The sequence below is a fragment of the Amblyomma americanum genome, chromosome 6 (genome assembly GCF_052857255.1).
Source record: "Amblyomma americanum isolate KBUSLIRL-KWMA chromosome 6, ASM5285725v1, whole genome shotgun sequence".
Lineage (NCBI taxonomy): Eukaryota > Metazoa > Arthropoda > Arachnida > Ixodida > Ixodidae > Amblyomma > Amblyomma americanum.
The window spans coordinates 103,374,800-103,387,503 of NC_135502.1; positions in this window are offsets into that span (position 1 = coordinate 103,374,800).

Below are 12,704 nucleotides of genomic sequence, written 5' to 3' on the forward strand. Positions count from 1 at the left end.
CATACGCTGCGCACGCTGCAAGCCTAATTTCGCACAATCTCGCCACTGCCAGTATTCAGCGCTGCGTGCACCTATGACACCCGCGCGCCCTCCAAGATCAGCTCCGGCCACGCGCGGCAGCCGCTTCGCCTCCTGCCGGAGCTAATCACGGAGACCACGGCAGCCGTAGCATGAATTATTGCGCCGCTCCGAGAATGGCGGCGCTGCGGACGGCTGCGATGCCGATGACAGCAACGCGGAGCACGATGCTATTGTAGCACTTGAAGAGTTGCACATTCTACCAAAGAATGACGGTTATCTCGAGGATCCCGGCTGAAAATTAACTTCCAATTAAACAATATTACTGGATGAGGAATTCGAATTATCGAGCGATTTCTTCCATAGGATTACATGCAAAGATGATGGGACCAGCTATTCACTTCTAATTAACCGAAAATTCCAATTAAGCGGCTTCGAATTATCGGGAGGCGACTATATATACATATATATATATATATATATATATATATATATATATATATATATATATATATATATATATATATATATATATATATATATATATATATATATATATATATATATATATATATATATATATATATATATATATATATATATATATATGCTGCACACACTCCATGTGTGGATAGTTGCAGGTACTTTCTGAAAGAAAAAGGAGCATTCGGCCAAACACACCCCAAACTCTACAGCTAAAATAGCGTTGCATCGCTTATGTTTTCCAGCCAATTTATTCCATTGCCTGCTTTATCCTGCATTTGTAGTTCCTCGCAAGCCCTTCCCGTTTATCTACAGCGGCTAGACGGAGTCGTCAGAACAGAGGTCCCGAACTCACTCGGATCACATAATGATTTAATGGCTGAGGCACGGGGCGTTCACCCCGCTCCCGACGCGAAGGTCCTCCTGTTATTAAAGGCCGCAAAGAGGTGTTCTAACCTTCTCCAGAGCCACACCAGACGGAATATTACGTATTCTTCCGCACTGACATGGTTTACAGTCGACTGTTCACTCTTGCAGACCTCTTCGATGGCATGATGTTTATAAAATTAATATATTAAGTGATGCAACGAGGAAATGTACAGGATGTAGCGGAAGTGGCTGTTAATAGCAATAGTAGTGCTAAATCCATGAGGTAAATGGCGCTGCTTGTGTCTTAGAAGGGATATTTCCGGAAAGGTAATATCTGTGGAGGTTTGGATTTGATCTTCTCCACGTTTGCTGATATTCCACATAAGATCATTTTCACACTATCAATCAGCAGTTAGAGAAATGCGCAGAATATAACCAGCACCTATAATAGCCTTTATTGATTACGAGAAAGCATTTGACTTAATGGAAACCTCGGGACTCATGCAGGCATTGGGGAATCAGGGTGTAGAAGAGCCTTATGTGAAAATACAGGAAGATATATATAGCAACTGCACAGCTACCTCGGTCCTCCTTAATGTCAGCAATAAAATTCCAGCAAGGAAGGGTGTCAGGCAGGGAGACATGATCTCGTCAATGCTATTCCCCGCCTGTTTACAGGAGGTACTCCGAGGCCTGAACTGGGAATCATTATTGATAACAGTTTTAATAAGAGAGTAAATACTCATTGGCATCCACCAAGGCGCAGCTATACGGCAAAAATTGCCAATGCCCGTGAGCAATTACTCCCTCATTACAAATCTACTCCATTTTTGGGGATTTCTCTGAACATTTGACCGGGGTAAGAGCTAATGGAGAATGCCTGAATAATCTGCAATCTGCTGTTGACTTTGCCTTACATAGTCACCCAGGAGATGAATTGCAGAGCATGATCATTCAGTTAGACAGAGAGAGTAGAATGGCGGGCCTAAAATTAACATGCACAAAAACAAAGTAATTTTCAACCATCTAGCAACGACACAGCAGTTGACAACTAGTCGCTAGTTGCTAGAAGTGGTATAGAAATATGTCTACTTAGGGGAGGTAGTGATCGCTGATCCGGATCATGCGAGAGAAATAAATAGAAGAATAAGAATAGGGTGGAGCGCATATGGCAGGTTCTCTGAGATCATGAATGCCAATTTAGCAATATCCGTCAAGAGAAAAGTGTGCAACAGCTGCATCTTACAGGCCCTCACTTACGGGGCAGAAACTTGGAGGCTAACGAAAAGCTTTCAACTCAAGGGAACAAACACGAGTTTATGACATCATAGCCGAAATCAAGAGGAAGAAATCGGCTAGAGCAGAGCATGTATAGCGAAGGGTAGATAACCGCTGGTTTTAAAGGGTAACGGTGTGTATTTCAAGAAAAGGCAAGCGTAGCAGTGGGCGGCAGGAGGTTTGGTAGGCAGATGAGATAAAAAGTTTGCGGGAACAAGATGGGCGCAGCTGGCAAAGGACAGGGTTAATTAGAGAAATGGGTGAGGCCTCTGCCCTGCAGTGTGCGTAGTCAGGCTCTTGATCATGATGATTATGACGTTTGCTGAGCGCACCGATGTAAACACTTGAAGCTCCCGTAGCTAACTCCTTTAAGTCAAACACTGAAGCAGTGTTGGCAGACACTTTTTTCGTTCTTTTTAACAGTTTATCTTTTGTGTTTTCGAAAAAAATAAATTGCAATTGTGCTTCATCAACTCAATTGCCAACCTACAGTTATTTTTTTGTAATTTTAAGTAAGTGTTAATGTACAAAACAACTTTGTGACTGCGTACACTGTATGGCATATTTTCTGCAAAAAAACTGCCCGTAATTTACTTATATTAATGAATTGCTGACGCTATATAGCAATTAAGATTTACAACTGTCTTTCAGGTTTCGACTGCCACGTAGTGCCTGGTTTCTGCCGATATCCAATCTGAGTGTCTATTATTAATAGAGCAGAGCCAGTTTTTACATGAACGTGTTTCCATGTCGAAAAAATTGTTAGGCCTATTTCATCACGAAGTGCAAAATCTAGGTGAGCAAGATAGTGCCTCCTGATGGTCAGTGTGTTCTTTTGCGGAACGAGGGCGCTGTCACTGACATTGAAAGGAGTGTTCCGTATTTACGAGGCTTACTCAATTTAGTATTTACTGATGCATGTACGAAAAGTACCACTGGCCAGCTAACAGGTAAGGCTTTAAAATTTCATGACTACTTTGGTCTCGAATGCACGCCCACAACGGAGGTGGAGGACAGATTAAACTAGCTTTGCAGCGGTAGCTTGTGCTTTTTCTATGAAGCAGAGCTTCCTTTGAAACCATCTGCTGGTACATATCATATTTTTCCAGAAACAGTTCATGCGCTAGCCTCTGTTTGCACACCAACGACAACCTATGTCGTCATTTTGTAAGGTCATATATGTCACAGTCGAATAACCAAATTATGGACCAAGCCAAGCAGAAATTGTAACTCTCGCATACATCAAGCTAAAGTAACAATATTGCAAAACAACAGAGTTCAAAAATTTCTAAGCGCTGCTGAAATAATAATAATAATAATTGGTTTTTTGGGGAAAGGAAATGCCGCAGTATCTGTCTCATATATCTTTGGACACCTGAAATCAATATGTCGGGAGTTGACGCAAGTGGGTATTTCGTGCATTTCATGGAATAGTTCGAGTTTTTTGGCAGACCGTCCCGAAGACCTTTTATGCGAAGCATAATAGGGACACTACTTAGCTCAACCATAGCCCAGCCTGGCGCGGCCGCGACCACCAAGGCTAACTCCCGCTCCTCCCACTAGGGGGCGATTGTCGTCGCGTCATTGTATAAAAGAGCCCCGCTCCTCACGCCGAGGCAGTCATACAGCGAGATGCCGCCTACAGACAGGGAAGCTCGGCGGAATGAAAAGCGTGTTACCAAGTATATCCAAGCATTACCAAGCATAAACCAAGTGTATCCAAGCATTACCAAGTATAACCAAGTGTCACCAGGCTATACCCTTTCACAAATCTATTATGCTTCGCATCCAAGGCTTAACCTTAGCTAAGCCAGGCCATTTTTTATTCGTAATGAACACTGTAAAAATAGTTATTCTTCGTTAGAGGGAGGGCAGCTTACGTTGCTACTAACATAAATGCATCTGGCCGTTACAGTGGAAACGTTTCCTACTTGTCGCCTGTCAACGTCAAGGTTCTCGGGCACTATATTCTTGTCTCCTTTATCGTTTGCGTTTTGAGTATGAACGGAAAAGCCTCGGACTGAAACTGTAAAATTTTGTAGCGATAGCTACACTACGCCACCTCTTCGAGCCTTCTGCGTGGCCACCTCTGGTCACGTGGTTGCTCACGTGGTGCGGAGCAGCTGCTGCTGCCGGCGGCGCACATGCGCCGTGTCAAACGGGACGAAGATGAAAAAGGAACGCGCAGCGAAACAGAGCGGCGAAAAACTGACTTTGAAATTCGACTGAGCAAGTTCCACTCGGCCAGCTGTAGCTATCGCGTCACTCAGGTTCAACCAGTGCTAAATAATAATAAATAATAATAATAATTGGTTTTGGGGGAAAGGAAATGGCGCAGTATCTGTCTCATATATCGTTGGACACCTGAACAGCGCCGTAAGGGAAGGGATAAAGGAGGGAGTGAAAGAAGAACGGAAGAAGAGGTGCCGTAGTGGAGGGCTCCGGAATAATTTCGACCACCTGGGGATCTTTAACGTGCCCTGTCATCGCACAGCACACGGGCGCCTTAGCGTTTTTCCTCCATAAAAACGCAGCCGCCGCGGGCGGGTTCGAACCCGGGAACTGCTAAATCACAGCCATTTTCGGTTTAGCATCCCGAAGCGATGACACATGGCTAAATCACAGCCATTTTCGGTTTAGCATCCCGAAGCGACGACACATGGGCTATAGACGGAAGCCGTTTTGAAGGTCTCGGGAATAGTTTAGACCCTCGAGCCTTATTTAACGTGCTCCTAGAATACCCTCCACAGGCCTAAAAAAGTTTTAAAATATCGCCTTTATTGAAATGCAGCCTCAGCGGCCGGGATGGGACCCATTGTGTGACCGGCATGCGCTTTGCACCTCCATTATTTCGTTTACGCCAATTTATTCCGCATGACAACACTGTCTATAACTTATACAGTTTGTTTCTTCTTTTTCCTCCTTTCTGTTAACTGCAGTTTTTGTATGAGTGTTTGTGCGTATTTGAATTTTTTCCACCTCAGCAGTGTATTTTTCTTTGTTTTTCCCCTTTTTCACCTACGTGTAGTATCTCAATTCTGTTTCCAGTGGCGTCAACATGAGTCTTTTGTTTACGGTCTGACTCTTTTGCTCCTTTTTGTCGGTCCACTTTTCAGCTCTTTGTCTCAACCTCACTGCCATCTCAGATGTACAGCTGCACTCTATGTAGTTCCCTGTTTTTTCTGCAAAAACCTTGTTTTTTTACCGCGAGTTCTTTTCTCCTGCTTGTTCTGCTTGTGTTATACGACCGTCGTTTATTATTGCTCATGCCTCTGTTTTCTTTTCCTCTTTTTTTACTATCTAGCTGCTGTGTCCCGGCCGCTCTTAGATGACAAACCTTGGGTACTTCAACTGAGGTTCTCTGCATTTCCTCCCAGCTTCTTCTTCTTCTTCACCCTAGGTATATGGCACATACCCACGCGGAAGGATTGGGCAAGGTGTAGTTGAATAAACAAAGAAGTTTCCATGGAAGCTGACGACAAAATTGTAGCACCAATCGTGAATTTTGAAAAATCAATGAATAAAAACAACAGAACAATATTGACAGTTAAATAACAGACAGCATTTTGGTGAAAAAAGAAGAGCTCGTAGAACTTTAAAAGAACTAGCACATCAACCTACCAGTTGCAATTATGTAATCGCGGAGAAACCCACAAATAGAACCCAATGAAAATCCCTTGGCGTTCGCACCAAACGATAATAATACTGGCAAAAATAAAGGGAGCCCTAACCTGGAGAGAGGGACCTCCAGGTAAATCTTTCTCTGACGTGCGAACTTTGGGCAGTAGAGGAGAAAATGGTCTAAAGATTCAACTTTCCCACATGCGTCACGTAGGTTCGTCGGTGTCAACCCACACCTGCATAGATATAAATTCAAACTTGGAATCCTGAACCGCAACCACGTCATTGTTACCTGGCACAGCCTGTTTTCGCTTTCTTTTCTTTTTCTTTTCCAAAAGGAACATCTTCGGGACTTGGACTTCGGGCTCACCAGTTTTTCTTTTTATTTTTTTACAAAACTCAACCTTAATATGACTATTAGCGTAACAGCGCTTAGTGTCCCGTTCAGCGGCAAACCTGCCTTATGTAATCTATCGGCGCTGTGTTGGGAAAATTCAAATTGGTCCATACGGTGGCGTCGTCACATGTGGAGCGGAAGAATTGAAAAGTGAAAAAAATAGTGTGGATTAGCTCAGCTAACCTAAGATATACAAAGCGAAAGTTGGCGTAAAAATGTTCTAGACGGCGTTAGCTTTGAGCGAAGGAAGGACGCAAAACTGGCTCCCTGGATATGTGGACGGCTCATTCGTGCTTTGGTTCGTGGTGAGAGAGAGATGTGGAATGAATGAATTAGCACTGACAGCGTTGTGACTGACATGCGGCACTGCAGCAATACCTAGGCCGCAGCGTTTATTTGGTGATCAATCTCTCGCGATCAACCATTACCTGCATGCCACTTCCCAGTGTGGCAGGGAGGGCGCGCTGACTATCCAGTGTGTAGAACGCAATCAAAGCAGGCTTTTGCAGTTGGACACCAACGCCACGTACATGGAAGCGAGATTGAGGTCTCCACTGACCCACGGAGCTGGTTGCGCGCCTTTTCTTTCGGGAAAATGAACGGCCTTTGCCAAAATGTCAACGCCAATGAACTCTGTGAACGCCGGCGGCTCGTTTGTTTTGTTTGCTTTTTGAGGAAAGAAAATGGCGCAGTAACCGTCTCACATATCTCGGTGGACACCCGAACCGCGTCGCAAATGAAGGGATAAAGGAAGGAGGAAAATAAGAAAGAGAAAACTGCAAAATTGAAAGCTGCATTTTGAGGAAAGGCGCGGCTCTGCGCAGCGGCGGAACACCTGTAGCTCGGTGCTACTAGTGGCTCATGCACAGTAGTGACTAGGCAGCGAGAGAGAGAGAGAAATATCCGCGGTGAGGCGCGCGTTGTGACGTCATGTGCCTCCTCGAAGCACCGCCAAGGCGAAATCGCAACTTTGCGGCCTGTAAAGATTTGGCTTTAAAAAAACATCACATAGCTGGTGATTTCAGCGTCAGCATACGACTCTGACGTCATTAGGACATGTAAATGGATAAAGAAAATGCATCGCGACGAGAAGAAAATCAGGATTCTTAGTCGAGAATAGAACCCCCCCCCCCCCCTTGACACTCTACCCCCAAGCCACGCAGGCATGGTCGTACGCCTTGGCTGCAGCGGGCCTTTGTTGGGCATGTCTTGTGTTATTTCCACATAATGATTGTTATTGTGAAAGAGGAGACACAGTCCGTATCTGCGTGAGCAAGAGGAGCCGCGAGCAGGACGCACTAACGCTACGCGTCTTACCTATCATGGCGAAGCTTAAGTGCCTCATATTTTTTCTTTTTTCATTATACCACGTTGTTGGTTTTCGTTTAACTTGTATCCCCTTTAACCTCTTCAAATATATGTTGGACCGGGCTCCCTCACTCATTCATTTTTTTCTTTTTTTTTAATTTTGTCTTTCAGTTGACTAACAACAGCGAGTCAAAGTGTTGTATCCCTTTGCCTAAGGTTCAGCAGCCAAAAGAAAAAGCCACAGATCCACAACGGCGAGTGGATTGGCATTGAATTTTGCCGTTGTGCTGCCCGTCATCATTATTATACAAGTATTAAAAGGCTTCTACCTCTCAGAAAGGCACGGAGCGACCCAGTGTTGAACATGCAACTGTGTAGTTGCGCTTTTTCGGAGCGGCAATTCGTCCGTAGCAGACGATGGGAAATCCTATGTACAGATAGTTGGCCCCATTCCAAACCCCTCAGACGAGCAGTGCGAGGCTATTCTGCTCAGCGATGATAATGACTGTCAGCACAGCTAGTGGGGAGGGCCAGTGCAGCAGCAATAAGCAGTGGACTACCGGACTAGGTGGCCCACCCACATCTTCTACAATTATTCAGTAAATAAAGATGTTTTCAATCAATCAATCTTCTGCATCTGCGCCACATTGCGTCGATGCGCGGCAGAGTCGTAAGCGGAGGCGCTCCAAAGAGCGCTGTCTCGCAGTTCAAGCTTTCCTTTCGTTCAAAAGCTGTGACGATGTATTCTGAGAACCCAGGCGTACTTCACCTTATTAGATTTGTAACATTTATTGGGAAATTTATACCGGAATAAACGCGCCGGCAATCCGCTGAAGAGAATTTCAACACATTTTCTTGTGCACATCCTGAGAAATCCAATGCCCATGTTGCAAATTCGCTACAAAGTGTACTTCCCTAAATTATACCTTAAAAAGAAGTGGTTCAAGCACCTTGTTACGGCAGGGACACAAAGACGCTCTAGAAGACTAACAAATGTTTAGTCAAGCAATTTCTTTTTTCCAACATTAGTTCTCGCAGTATGAGCGAAAAGAAATCGCTAAGTGTTGCCTGGAAGTGGCAGATTCATGCCATATTTTCCATGACACTGTTGTTTCTCAGTGGTTCTTAAAATTTGGATCTTGAACCACTAATTACTCCAAATGTATTGACGAAAAAACTTGTTTCCAACCTTCATGTACGAATGAGTTTTTTTATTTGGATACACTTGATTTTAAAAGGTTAATTGGTTGCGGTAAGTACTCCGCGATTATCAGAGCCAATGTTTAATTGATAAAGGTGGCATATTACTGGAGTGAAATCTGCCAATGACTTCGTGGTTTTCGGTATTCTTTTTGCAGGGCTCACATGGGAAACAAACTGCCAATTATCTTTTGATTGCTTTCTACGTTCGCACTCTAAAGCAGCAAAGTTCACGCAGTATTACCTTTCCAGGCTCATGATCCAAGTGCTGTTGCCAAACCGTAAATTGGGTTCCAGCAGGGTTGTATATCTAAAGAGCTGGCGTCGTGGACATTTCTGTTTGTCAATTCTGTATAAGGTGATTGAAATATTCATCAACTATTCATTATGTGCTGCCTGCGGATTGCTCCTCAATTCTTTCGAAGTTTGAGTAGTTGTGCGTTCAAAATCTAAATACTCAGAGTGCTGAAGAGGTTCTAATCAAAGAAGTCCACCTTCATTAAAAACCGGATTCAGGTTCTGGCACCCTTTATGCTCAGCTGAAAGGACGCCAGATATCTAACTAGTTTCAATATCTAGGCGCATACACAATAAATGGTCACGTATTGTGGGTGAGATGTATTTGTTGGGCCTTTAATCTTCCTGTTACTCATTCTAGATTTCTCGCATAAGATTTGTGGCCTGTGAAACAAGAATGAGTCTTGCGCTCTGGCTGAAACAAAAGCGCAGATTTTCGTGCACTGATATACACCATATTATTTATATGCCGATGGTTTTGCCATTTATCCATTTTAGTTCACTCTAAGGAAAAGTATGCAAATGATTTCAAATCGTGGAGTTGAAGAGCAACGCAGAGCAATTAATAGCGTAACTCTATACTGCACGGTAGGGGAGAAAAATTTCTAGACCTCGTGTTCCCGAAACGAAGCCGATAGCTTTGCTGTTAGCCAGCGGATGCATGCCACACTTTTAGAGACGGGAGAAATTATTTTTTTTAATTTCACCGCCATATGTGTGGTCTCCAGCCACTGGCTAATAGCAGAGCTGCCGGCCTCGTTTCAAGAGCATGTTGCCCAGAGACTTTTGGCACCCACTGTAAGGCTCCCAGTTGACCACAAACGAAATCTGCTTGCTCTTAAACGTCGCCGAGGAAGAGGGATGGGGATATGCTGCCTCAAATGCAACTGTGTGGCGCGCGGCATCTGTAAAAAATATGTGCTCAAGTGGGTGCCGTACAGTGGAGGCCCAAGGTATCTGGACCACATGTTCGTGAAGCGACGCCGACAGCTTTGCTATTAGCCGGTGTTGTCAACCACACATGTGCAGGTTGAGTTTGCAAAAATGTCTACCGTCCCTAAAAGTGTTGAGCGCAAGCGAAATTTGCTTGCTGTTAAGCGTCGACGAGGAAGGGGGATGATGTTATGATGCCTCAACTGAAACTATGTGACGTGTTGTCTTGGTCAAAAGTAACCAGTCTGCATTGTTTGATGCTGGGTTCTATAGCGAAGTAGTTATGGCACCTCCAGATTATATATCTGCGTAAGGTAAGTAGAACCCCTTTCCTCATCTTTCCAGACCTTTGGTCTGAAGTAGTGAGAAGTTGGTCTAAAGGAGTGGGAAGAAAACCATGCAGTCCAGTTATTTTTGGCTAAGACGGTGCATTCTGAACTCAATGCGGGCCGCGTTAAAAAGCCAATCGAATATAGTGCTGGACCCAGGAATATTTAGGTATGGTTGCTTTTTATAATGCGGTGCTGGTGGATCCTGCTGGTGTTGTAGTGGTTGGCGTAGCAAAGGCGTGCCCGCAGCACGCGGCCCAATGACATTCCCTATCTGTCTACTGGTAAGCTGAAAGGGTAACCTGTGCGGGTACGTGAGTTCAACTCTCTGCATTTTAAGCTCCTTCTAAAGGAATCTTTGGGTACTTTCAAAAGTTACAGGCATCTTTGATCCTGAATGAGACCACTCAAGCAGAGGATACGCCCTGAAGCGCCGCCTGGGGAATTGTCGCAAACGACATCATCACTTATTCATTGTGGGTGCTAAATATAGCCCGAAAACAGTCGTTTGCAGTCGCTAAGGGACTGAACATCAGGCACGTGAGTCTAGATATGACACAGACGTGACGAAAAGACGCTATCGCTGGTCTAGTGCTAAGCATTCAAAAATGCGTACAGCTGAGCGCTAATCGTACGTGCCAGGGCCAGATCATTGTATCACGGTCGTTCCTTCAGCTAGCGAGAGTTTCGCTACGGAAAAATTGGCGGTGGCTTACCTCAGCTATGCAAGGTTATACGTAGCGAGAGGTACGGTATTTCCTGGTAACGTCTAGTTGTTTTCCTTGTAGTCATGGCTGCGTCAGACGTCCTCTTCTTCGGACGTCTCCATCGCTTCGCTCCGGTATTCCAGTAGGGCTAGGGCACGCCGCTGTTCCGCTCCGCGTCCTGGCGTCTGCGCTTGGCGATGAGCTCTTCTCTCTGCTACGGCGTCTCCGCATCTCTCTTTGCCTTGCGCCGCTCGCTCTTCCTTGCCTCGATGGCTAACTGCCAGGCCACAACCTCGGGGTCCGACGACTCGAGTTTCTCCCGTCCTTTACGCCGCGCAGCGTCGGCACCGCTCTCCTTGTGCTCCATGACAGTAGATATCAGATTACTTTTCACAAATATTCGAAGCCTCATGAATAAACGCGACTCACTGAAACGTGGTTGGTTATCACTGAAGCATGGTTGTCTGTCAAAGTTGATAATTCTGAAATTTTTTATTGTGAACGACATTACACTGTTTTTAGAGAAGATCGCTCTGGGCGTTCGGGTTGCGGGACATTGATCGCTGTTGCGGGTGACTTTTCTTATGACGTTTTTATACCCACGGAGCTCGAATTCCTTTGCACATGTATTAAGGTGAACGACAATGAAACCGTATTTTGCGCATGTTACCAACCCCCCTAATCAGCGAGCATTTTTTGTGATAACCTCCATGACTTTCTTAAGAAAATTGTATTCAGGTTTCCGAAAGCACCAATTTTTCTCTTATACGATTTTAATTTCCCTGCTTTATGACGCACGGAACACCACCCTGCTGTTCCTTCTTCTCAGAGTCGCTATCCTTCCTTGACTCATGTGCAACGTTTAATCTCTGACAACTTGTGAAAGAGACAACTCGCATTACACCATCTACTGCCAACATTCTGGACCCTGTTTTAACTACCTGCCCTGATTCCGTTTCATCACTTACACTTCTGCCTGGACTAAGCGACCATTCAATTATTTACTTGACTCTGCCTTCACGTGCACCCCGCCCAGTCAAACATTATAAGCTGATTCGGGATTACAAAAAAGAAAATTATTCTGCAATTAAGACCGAACTAGAAAAACTTGCTGACATTTTATTTCTCAGATTTTGGGAACGTTCACTGCGTAACAAGTGGTCTTTTTTCAAAGACAAACTGGAAGCCCTCACTGATAAGTACTGTACATCCCACTTCGTAGAATAACGTGCACTAAACGTTCACCATGGTTCAGTGTTTCTTTGAAGTGACTGCTAAAAAGCCGCCGTGGTGACTCTGTGGTTATTGCGCTCAGCTATAATATAATTGGTTTTTGGGGAAAGGAAATGACGCAGTATCTGTCTCTTATATCATTGGACACCTGAACCGCGCCGTAAGGGAAGAGATAAAGGAGGGAGTGAAAGAAGAAAGGAAGAAAGAGGTGGCGTAGTGGAGGGCTCTGGAATAATTTCGACCACCTGGGGATCTTTAACGTGCACTGACATCGCACAGCACATGGGCGCCTTAGCGGTTTTCCTCCATAAAAACGCAGCCGCCGCAGCGCTGTGCGAAAGATGCGGGTTCGATCCCAGACGCGGCGGTCGAATTTCGGTGAGGCGAAATTCTAGAGGCCCGTGTACTGTGCGTTGTCTGTGCACGTTAAAAACCAAAGGTGGTCGAAATTTCTGGAGCCCTCAATTACTGCATCCCTCATAGCCTCAGTCGCTTTGGGACGTTAAAACCTCACAAATCAAATTACATCAA